The following is an 11,330-nucleotide window of genomic DNA, read 5'->3' as shown; positions in this document are numbered from 1 at the left end:
ATCACTGAAGGAATGCAGTTGTTGGTATTTGCATCTATCAGTGGTCCTCAAAGTGTGGTTCAGGAAGCCCTAGGGATTTGTAGGATCTTTTCAGAATTCCACGAGGTCAAACTACTTTCATAATAATACTAGGACTTTACTTTCTTTTGCCCTCTGGAGACTACCTGATGTGTGATGACATCCCTCTAAAGGATAAGAGAATATGTGTTTGTAAATTTTTGTGTTAAGAAACTTTCCAAATGAATTTCTAATATGGCACTATCAGTAGGTATAACCCACAAAAATAAAAAGAGTCTTTAAGGACCCTCAATAACAGGAAGTCCTGAGGCCTCAAAGTAAGAACTTCTAATCTGCATAATACAAATATCTAGTCCCCTAAAACACCAGTGGTCCTTTTGGCAATTTCTTTGCCTTTGGATTTGCATTCATTGCTTTAGTAGAAAAGGAGGAGTTTCTGTTGTAGCTCAGTGGTAACAAACCCAACTAGTATCTATGAGGATGCGGGTTTGATCCCTGGCTCTGCTCAGTGGATTAAAAGATCTGGTGTGGCTGTGGCTGTGGTGTAGACAGGCAGCTGCAGCTCTGATTTGATCCCTAGCCTGGGAAATTCCATATGCCGCGGGTGTGGCCCAAAAAGCAAAAAAAAAAAAAAAAAGCGAGCGATTGAGAGAGAGAGAGAGAGAGAGAGAGAGAGAGAGAGAGAGAGAGAGAGAGAGAGGAGAAAGAAAAACAAAAGAGGCCTCAGAAAGAGAAGTGCACTTATTAAGAACAGCTTTCCATCCCTTCCCTGAATCTTGGAGACCTAAATTATGTTAATCTGTGAATCATTGGTTCTGAAATATTTTCCTTGGTATAAATCACTTAGGCACCTCAACTTTTTGCAATGTTGGGCATTAACAATAATTGTTCTTGAATTAGGAAAAAAACTTTTTAAAACATTATTTTCTCTAAGAGGTCATGGAATAGTTCTGAGAATGACCCCCAGTGAGCCTTGCCTTGTGTAATCCCCTCCCTTTTGAGTGTGGAGTGGAATCCCTGAATTTAATGAGATAATACAACTGTTTGTTACACTGTGTGGCAAACGTGAGATTATCCAGGTGGGCCCAATGTAATCACAGGAGCCCTTTAAAAGCAGAGAATTATCTCCTGCTGGTAGCAAACAAGGCAAAGATGTTTGAAAAAGGAGAAAGCTATGTCACACTATTGCTCCAGGAGGCTGTGTGCCAAAGATGTGGGCACCCTGTGGCAGTTGAGGCTGACTCTTGGCTGACAGCCAGCAAGGAACTGGGGATTTCAGTCCTATAATCACAGGGAACTGCTTTCTGCTCCAAACCTAAACAAACTTGGAAGTGGCTTCTTCCAAAGAGCCTCCAGATTAGAGCACATCACAGCCAACATCTTAATTTCTGCCTGTTAAGTTCTAAGAAGAGAAAGCGCCCAAGCCCACCTGGATTTCTGATTTACAGAACCGTGAGTTAAGTTGTTATAATTTTTTAAGCAGCTAAGTTTGGGGTAGTTTGTTATGCAGCCATAGGAAACTAATACAGAGGTAAATAGAATATATTTTTTAAATTAAAGTAATATTCACGCAGTGCGAGATTTCTCATTAACTGTATTTAAGTGTACAATTCTGTGACATTAGTACATTCACAGTGTTGTGCAACCATCACTTCTCTCTAGTTCTAAGAAATTTCATCACCTCAAAGGAAACTTGGACCTGTTAGGAAATCACTGTCTATTCTCCCCTCCCACCACCCCCCAGCAAACACTAATATGCTTTCTGCCTCTGTAGATACCTATGCTGAATGTTTTGTACCAAGGGAATTGTACAATATGTGCCTTTTTGCTTCTGCCTTCTTTCAAGTTTTTCAAGGTTCACCAACATTGTGGCATGTATCAGTACTCCATTCTTTTTACAGCTGAAAAAAATCCCACTTTATGTATATAACACATTTTGATTGTCCATTGATCAATTAATGGACTTTTGGATTTTTTTCCCCTGTTTTTGGCTATGTGAATAGTGCTGCTATGAACATTTGTGTGTAAGTTTTTGCATACCTGGTTTTAATTCTTTGGGGTATATAGGAGTGGAATTGCCAGATCACTTTATAATTCAATGTTCAAATGTTTGAGGAACTGCCAAACTTTTCTCTAGAACCTAATCCATTTAACATTCCCCCAGCAATGTTATGAGGATTCCAGTTTCTCCACATCTTTGCCAGCACTTGTTATTTTCTATTTCCTTTTTAAAAATATCTATCCTAAGGGTGTGGAATGCTGTTATTTGTGGTTTTGATTTGCATTTCCCTAATGACTAATGATGTTGAGTATCTCTTCATGTATGTTAGCCATTTGTATATCATCTTTGGAGAAATGTCTCTTCAAGTCTTTTGCCCACTTTGTAGTTGTATCATTTATCTTTTTCTTGTTGAATTGTTAGAATGCTCTATATATAGGGGGAATTTTCAGAACCAATGATTTGGGAAAGTAGAGCCTTGTCCGACGTATGATGTGCAAATATTTTTGCCTATTCTGTAGGGGTAAATAGAACACTGAGAGACGTTTTTCTTTATACAAATGTTGTCAACAATGATTCAAATTAGCAACTTTTTGACTTTACAATGTGTGAAAGCAATAAGCATTCAGTAGAAATCTTGGTATTTTGAGCTTTTCTGGGACTATCCGTGTGTGATACGATGCTGTCTTGTGATGCTGGACAGCTGCTGCAGCCACACCTCCAAGTCAGCCATGATTGTGAGGATGAAAACCAACACTTAGAACCATTCTGTACCCATACAACCACTCTGTTGTTCATTTTCAGTACAGTGTTTAATAAATTGCATGAGATAGTCAACACTTTTATTTAAAAATAGGCCTGTGTTGGATGATTTTGCCCAATAGGCTAAAATAAATGTACTGGGCACGTTTAAGGTAGACTAGTCTAACCCGTACTGTTTAGTAGGTTAGATATATTAAATGTGTTTTCAACTTAGGATATTTTCAAGTTAGAATGAGTTTATTAGAATATAACTATCGTAAGTCAAGGAAGATTTCATCTATCTATACACACACACACATTTGTGTGTGTGTGTGTGCCAGCATGAAGGAATGTGTGTTTTGCAAATAGTCAAATTATATTATGCATTCTTTTAAATCTTGCTTTTTCTCACTCAGGAATAATTCATGGAAAACAGTCCATAAGGTTAAGCTCTAATTCTTTCTAATGTTCCATTATGTGGGTGTTCTAATATTTATTCAACCATTCTCATTTATGATCATTCACTCTGTTTTTTAGTTCTTTGGTCACTACCACCAATGCTGCAACTAACATCCTTGTACTGTATATGTCTATGTATTGTTTTCATCTTATGGGATTTATTCATAGGAGTGGGTTAACTTGATCAGAGTTAATACGTTTTTATTTTAATAGGCATTGTTCAGTCAACTTTCCATAAAAGCTATAGCAACTTACATTTCTACTAGCCACTTATAAGGGTATTCTTTTTGCACTGCATACTCACCAACAATAGGTGTAATCAGGCTTTAAAGTTTTTGCTAGTCTGATAGGTGAAAATCAGTGGTTTTCAACCTGTAATGATTTTGCCCCACCCCCATCCCCACAACATCTGGCAGAGTCTGGATATATTTTTGACTGTCATAACAGTCTATCATTGTTGGGGGGGTAGGTGCTACTAGCTTATAGTGGCCAGGAAATTCTGCTAAATATCCTAAAATACTCAAGGCAGCCCCCACAACAACGTGTTAACCAGCCTAGAAGGCCAATAGTGCTGGGGTTGAGAAACCCTAGTATAAAATGATACCTCATCTTATCTTCAATTTGAAAATCTTTATGGATGAATTTGAGCATCTTTCCATATGTTTGTCAGGTATTTGGATTTACTCTTCTGTAAATTACCTATTCATGTCCTTTGTTCACTTTTCTTTTGTTCCTATCATCAGTTGGTAGTTTATTCCTCCCATCAACGTATAAGAGCACTTCTTGTTTTTTAAACACTTTATTTGCCCTCTTCACTGAAAATATTATTTTTCAAATATATTTTTTATTGACTTGACATAAAACAAGGTCTGAACACATGGTCAGATGTATTATGACCTTGAGTAGGAAAATAACATCATAAAAATGTCCCTTTTCCCAAAGTTGTTATAATTTAAATGCATTTCCAACTGGAATCCAAATAATATTCAATAAAGAATCCAAAACTGTTCTAAAGTTTATGTAGAATAATGTATAAGAATAGCCAATAAAATTTTGCCAAGAAAGACCAGTAAGGGAGTACTTGCCCAACCAGGTATCAGAATATACTTTAAAGGTTCTAGAATCCAGACATAGAAATGATTTAAATTTAAGTAATAATAATAATCACTCCCCCTAATCTATAAGACTGCATGTATACTCTAGGAGACAAGGAAATCCTTTAAGAATAGAAATGTGCTAATATAAAATAAAATATAAAAATATAAAGAGAATGATAAAATGATCACATTTTTATTAACTTGACCTTCTTAAGGAACTTGTTGGACTGAAAACAGAACTTTGTGTCTTAATCTTTTGTTTTTCTGACACAGTTTCTGATGAGTTGAAGGAGCTTGATTAATCTTGCTGAATGAATGGACCTCTATAGATCATTGATTCTAATCCCTTGGTGACCTATTTCAGAAACTTCAAGGACAGCTTGGAAGCAGTGATCTACAAAGCATGAGTCCAACCTTTAGAATCCATGGTTTAGTACAGGCAGGAAAGGAGCATGGATTCATATCCATGATGTGGCTTATAGAATGTTAGAGCAAAAGCATGAATTAAGATCATCTTGCCTGTTGCACTACCTTCTAGAGGAAAGACTCCAAGTTACAGAGATGTGATAGGATGAAATTGGAAACATGCCTGTTGGGCCAATTTAAACATTGTTCTTCAGTAGAAATACTGATGTAAATAGAGAGCCATAATTATAATCATAGGCTGTTAATTTTGGAGATAATACTGAAGCTGAGGCCAAGAAATGTAAATCAATTTATCAAGATCACCAAGAGAATTAGAAGCAAACTCAAAACAATCTCTGGTTGTACAGACTCACAGTCCAATACTAATCCTCCATGCGATGTAACCTTTTATGTTCTCTTCTAGTTAATATTTCTTTACTTTTCAATGTAATGTACCACAAAGAAATTCTTCTTGAAAGCAGAGTACTGAAATGCCTTTCAAATGTATTTACTCCAACTTAACATTCTTATTTCATTCCTATAAGTATCAAATAGACATTTTCCTCAGTTTATAAATGGGAACACTGAGTGACAAGGAATCTCGATCCATTCAAGTCATGTTTATTCCCTCAACATAAGTTTGTTAAGAGCCAATTGTTCAAAGCATTGTCCTTGGTGCCATAGAAAACAATAAGACAGACCCAACCTTGATACACTCATATGATGAATCATCAGTGAATCAGTTATTGAAGTCCTGCTCTAGGCTGTACACCTGAAATGCCCCAACATTAATGACCTATGTCACAAACAGAAGCATGTTGTGTCCTGACAGTACTCATAGACTAAATGACTATGCTGTGCTCACCAGTAAAAGAACAACTCAGCTCACAAGCGACTCTGCTGCCTGTTTCTTAAATACTTGACCCAGAATTTTGTATGGAGTCATCAAGACATCGCCCTCCAGTTGAGCTGTGTCATGGAGCAGCCCATCCAAAGGGCTGCCTACTCATCAGCCTGCTCGGCCTGTATGGGCTGGGAAGGTGGTGCTGTGCAGATGAGGCATTGCTACAGCAGCAAGGCCATTCAGAATAGTGCTCTGGGGTTTGACCAGGATACACTGTGAGGAAGCATTCTTCCTTCCTGCCTCTGCTTGTCTTCTGCCATCCTTTGACATCTAAATTGGAATGCCCCCATCTCTCCCTATTCTTAAAAAGCCCCATCCTATGTGAAAAATTGGTGCACCCTACAAGAACAAGCCTATTGTTAATCATAATTCAGATATTATTAAATCAGTCCCTTAATCCTCTGACTCTCATTTATTTAGATGGTTGTTCTCTTGCCTCCAGTCTTTCCCTAGCCCAGGCCTGTCTCCATACCATAGTCAGAAAAATCTTTCTCAAATCAAGTATTACCCTTGTCCTTAACTCTGATTGTTTAAGAATTTGGGGGTGTTTACGGAATAAATCCAAAACTTCTCACTTATGACTTTTGCTAACCTCTCCAGTCTAATTCATCGCCACTGGCCCATGTACTTCCTATGTTCAGCTACAAGTTACCAATTTCTCAAGAAGCTGATAAGATATCTTATCTCCTCCATCACTACAACTCTAGTCCAAGTTATATCCGTTTCTTCTCCAAGCTACTGAGGGAGACCCCTAGCTTGTTTTTCTGACCCTAGCCTTTCCTGGACTCTAGTCTATTTGCAAGCAGACAGAGTGATTGTCCTAAAGCCTAAATCAAATCATGCCATTCTTCTGCTCAAATCCCTCCAGCAGCTTCCCATTCCAGTTGGAATTAAGTAGTTTTGACCATAGCCTGTGAAGCCCTGCCTGATCTACTTGCTATCTCTGTCCTCACCTTCCTGCTCTGCACCAGCCACACTGGCTTCCCCATTGTTCCTTATACGCACTACACTTCTGCCTCAAGACCCATGCACTTGCTATTCCCTCTGCATGGACAACCTCTTCCTATATACCTGCATGATGCCCTCTCCTATTACTTTTGGGTTTTTGCCTAATTATCACCTTATCCTACTTAAAAGTAGCACATCCTCACCCTGGCCCTACTCTGTCCCTCTGCCCTGTTTTATTTGTCTTAGTAGTCATCCCCACTTGTAATATTATGTATTCATTTGCTTGCCTATTTCCTAGAATGAGCAGTAAAGTGAGAGTTCCAGAAAAGCAGTGATTTTTTTTGTTTGCTGCTCTAGAACAGTGCCTGGCAACAATAGGATCTCAATAAATATTTGTGGAATGAATGAAAGAATGAAAGAAATGTCAGTTTCTCTCTGTACACTTCCCTAACCTCCAGGTTACTTACTTTATTCTCTATTCCATTGGAGTTACAGCTATCACATTTTATTGTAACTTTTATCTCTTATCTCTTATTAGTCTATAAAATCCCCAAAGACAGATGTCTTACTCATCTTTATATTATTTCCTGGCACCCAGCACTAATTTGGTGAAAATGTGTCAGATGAATGGAAGTGGAAGAAACAGAATGTTACAACTACATTGGAGAGTCTAGGATGCAAATATATGAGCCTTTTATTAATCTCGTCTTCTGGAGGCTACACTAGGACTAAATGCAGACATTTATTTTAATATAGATGCCCAAGGCAAAAATGTACAAATAATCTCCTTCCACTTTACCATTATTGCCCAAATTTCTCTTCCAAAGGAATTTTGGTCTTTGTTGGGCCTCCAAAAGTGGCTTGGATGGTAATTTTACCTGAAGCCCTAAAAACAAGCTCATGTGTAGCAGTTGTAGCAGTTCTGATGAAGGTCATGTTACAAGTGCCAGTAACCTGTGGAATTCAATCAGAAAATGGAATTGATAGTCTAGGAACAAGACTGTAATCCATCGCCCACCTGGATGGAGTTTGTGGACCTCATACCCACTCTCATAGCCAATCTAAAGGCCTAACTTACTGTAGTAGAAAATAAAAGTTTAAGGAGTAGGAAGTCCTAAGTTGTAGCTCAGGTTTTTCCACAAACAGGATCCATGATTCTGGATAAGTGGCCACACCTTGTGCCTCAGGTTCTCTCTAAGTGGGAATTGGGACTAGATAAGCTCCAAAAAGCTTTTCCAGCTGAAAAGTTCTGTCAATTGATGCAGCTAGGAGGTTGTACCCAAGTGGCAGGGATAAACAGGCTGGGAAAGGAATGAATATTATCTCTCAACACCCATGACTTTGCATGGGGAAGGTATACTGATAGAGTCTGACATCTGGCAGAGCCTGGAGCCAGGCCTCAAATCGAATTTGCACTATTCCTATGGCCACCATTGCCGTCATCAGCCTTATGGCAGCTGGGTTCCCACCAAGATGGAAAAGGAGGAGAAGAGGGGAGTTGTGGGATGCCCTTTTAGTGGGATGTAAGCAATATGTGTAGCTGAGAAGGACTTAGTCAGGAGACTGACAACCTGCTAGCATTGTGGTGGTGGTTGTAGCTCTGCTATTGGGTTTTTCTCTGAGAACTAGAATAGTGTGGCCTAGAGTGCAGGGTGTGGTCTGTGACTCAGCCAAAGAACCTCCTCATGTCAGACAAACCATGCAAAATGGATTTCACTGAGGCCAGAAATCCCTAGACCATTCAGCGAAGCCAGATGGTGAAATAATTTCTTTTCTGATATACTCTTTTTAAAAGAATGCAAAGAATTCTCTAGAAAAAGTGTTTTTTTAAGTCCTGTTTTATAAAAGCATGTGGTCTCATGGCAACCTACAAACACAGCACTTATGAACACATGTGAATGAGTCATAAGTTAGGAAGTCTTGAATGAGCTCAAATAAGGGCATGTGATTTCTGTAATCTAGTATTCATTCTTGGCAATGTAATAGACCAAGGAATAGATGAAATGCTTTATGAGATTCTCACGGCCACGGAGTCAATCTGAATCTATTGAAATGTTTCTGATGTGTCACTCTTTTCTCTGCCTCTCAACAATGTGTAAACACATGCAAACACAATCATACACTTATTTTCTCTCTTCTCATTTAGTTATGTATTCTTCATGTGGTTTGGTGAGGTATTTAAAAATAGTCTCCAATGGAAAATTAAGGGCTCAAAATATTTTATATAAAGTCTACCTAGAGAGAAGAGATTAATAAGGAAACATTCTTCCTAACTCTTAATCTGAATACTAGTTCAGGAACTCCTGTCCAGGTTTTCATAACCCCAAACTCCCATTATGATGTTTACCTTTTGGAGTTCCTGCTGTGGCACAGTGGGTTAAGGATCCAGCATTCCACAGCTATGGCATAGGTCAAAGCTGTGGCTCAGATTTGATCTCTGGCCCAGGAACTTCCATATGCTGTGGGTGTGGCAAAAAAAAAAAAAAAAGTGTTTACCTTTTATTTCCTCCCTTTTCTGAGATTGAGGGTTGTTGGCTGGAATCCTTACACACAGAGAGGACATTTTCAGTTCTTGGTGAGATAACCAGGTGTAGAGGACATAACTACTCCAGCCACATTTTCTTGTGCTAGACCCTGGTCCTGTCCTGCCTGGTAAATGATTTCTGGTAGTTATATACATGAGTTCTCTTCCACTTACTATGGCCTTTTTGTGATCAGAAACTGAATGTGGTCTTTATCTTCATATTTCATGTGTTTCCTCTGGTGTTTTGAGTATAGGAGTTTTACAATGGATGTTTGGTGGTGGACCAGACCTCACTAGTTACACTTTCAACCCTCATTAATATTTTTTTAAGAGTATTATAACATCACATGTAGCTGGCACAGTCTGTGCTCATGGTTCACATCCACTTCTATTTTGATGTAAACATCTATTTTGATTTTAGATGAAACCATCCTTAGAGTCTGTTAAGAACCATAAGGTGAAAAGGACCTATTTCTGTATTAGGGTTTGAGTGTTCTTTAAAGAGAGCTGTTCATTCATGTTTGCACCTCTAATTCCTACCAATTTATATTTCTGTCTTTCTTCTTTTTTTTTTTTTTTGTCTTTTTGCCTTTTCTAGGGCCGCACCCACAGCATATGGAGGTTCCCAGGCTAGGGGTCTAATTGGAGCTATAGCTGCCACAGCAACATGGGATATAACTACATCTGCAACCTACACCATAGCCCACGGCAACGCTGGATCCTTATCCCACTGAGCGAGGCCAAGGATCGAACCCACAACCTCATGATTACTAGTCAGATTCATTAACCACTGAGACATGATGGGAATGCCCCAATTTATATTTCTAACCTCACCTGTCTAGTTCTCTACCTGTGGTCCAGAACAGAAGCTCTTCCTGCTTTGAAAGACAAGAGAGGACTACAGATTCAGGATACTGTGTCTGGTGGTCCACCAAGAACTCTGTACCTTAATTACTTATTCCGACAGAGGATGGTTTGGTTGGCAGTACTTTGATGTGCCCCCAGCAATGAGGACAGGAGCTTCACACAGGGTAGAGAAATGCATGGAACAGGTGAGCCCCTGGTATTTCTGATCACTTACCTCTCCATTCCCATCCTACCTGAAACCTCTTCATCTGGCTTATTTTGCAAAGAGCTTTGAGGTGAGGTGCATCAGACAGATCTGAGCATAGCATCCAGCCCTCACTGTACCTTTCTGCAACCTTGGGCAAGGTACCATTCCCTTCTCTATGGCTCGGTTTTCTCAAGTAAAGTGTATGTAATAATACCTATTTCTTCGGGTGGTTGGGAGGATGTAATAAATTTAAATATGATAGATGATTTGCATAGTTCTTGGCACAAAATTGATCTAAAAAAAAAGAGATGTGTGATTTTCTAAGTACCATCCTGGATCAGCTTCCAAGTACTTAGGAGAGACCCAGGAACATAATGGAAGCTCTTTAAATGCTTGGGCAGGCAGCACATGCAGATTACGTTTTCAAATTTGGTTTTTATTTATTTTGTCAGAGACTGAGGTGTATTTATGAGCAGATGAAGAAAAGGATAGAAGAGATTCAGAGTTTCAAAAAAAATCTTAATTTTCTTGAGGTGTAATTTCCATTTTAATACCATAGTTCAAGTTTTGACAAATATGTACAATTGTGTAGTTATCACTAGGAGATTTGGAAGTTTTTGAAGCAGGCCTCTGAGGTGTGAGAGCTGCTGGATCCAAAACTGAAATGCAGGGTTTGGCCTTGAAAGAGGGAGTTTTTGTTTTTTCATCCTCAGATAAGGAGGTAGGGTCGATGGAAATGGAGATAAATAGGCATCGTATAGAGGTGGGAGTGACATTGAAAGCACTGCCTAGTATTACCTGTGTGGTAGGAGGCTAGGTATGTGCTGAGACAAATGTAGACATGAATGGGAGAGGTTCTTCCACAGAGTATGAAAGTTTAAAATAACTTATATGGGGAGTAACTGACAAGGGACATATGCAGAAATAGTCTGGCTCAGCATGCCTGACTGGGAGAACCAACCTGGCTGTGGCTGTGGAGAATGCAGGGGCTGGGCTAATCCAAGGTTGGAGATTTCTCAGGGCAAGGAGATTAGGAACAGAAGGACTGACAAGAGTATTCTAAGGGTTGTCAGTAACACTGGTGAGCCATGGTACATGCTGCTTGGAGAAGAATGTGAAGTCACATGGGATCTGAGATTCAGGAGATAGTGGAGGGGTTGAGAGAATGTGAAGTCTTGGTG

Source organism: Phacochoerus africanus, chromosome 6 (genome assembly GCF_016906955.1).
Source record: "Phacochoerus africanus isolate WHEZ1 chromosome 6, ROS_Pafr_v1, whole genome shotgun sequence".
Classification (NCBI taxonomy): Eukaryota; Metazoa; Chordata; class Mammalia; order Artiodactyla; family Suidae; genus Phacochoerus; species Phacochoerus africanus.
Note: the sequence above shows the minus strand (reverse complement) of the source record.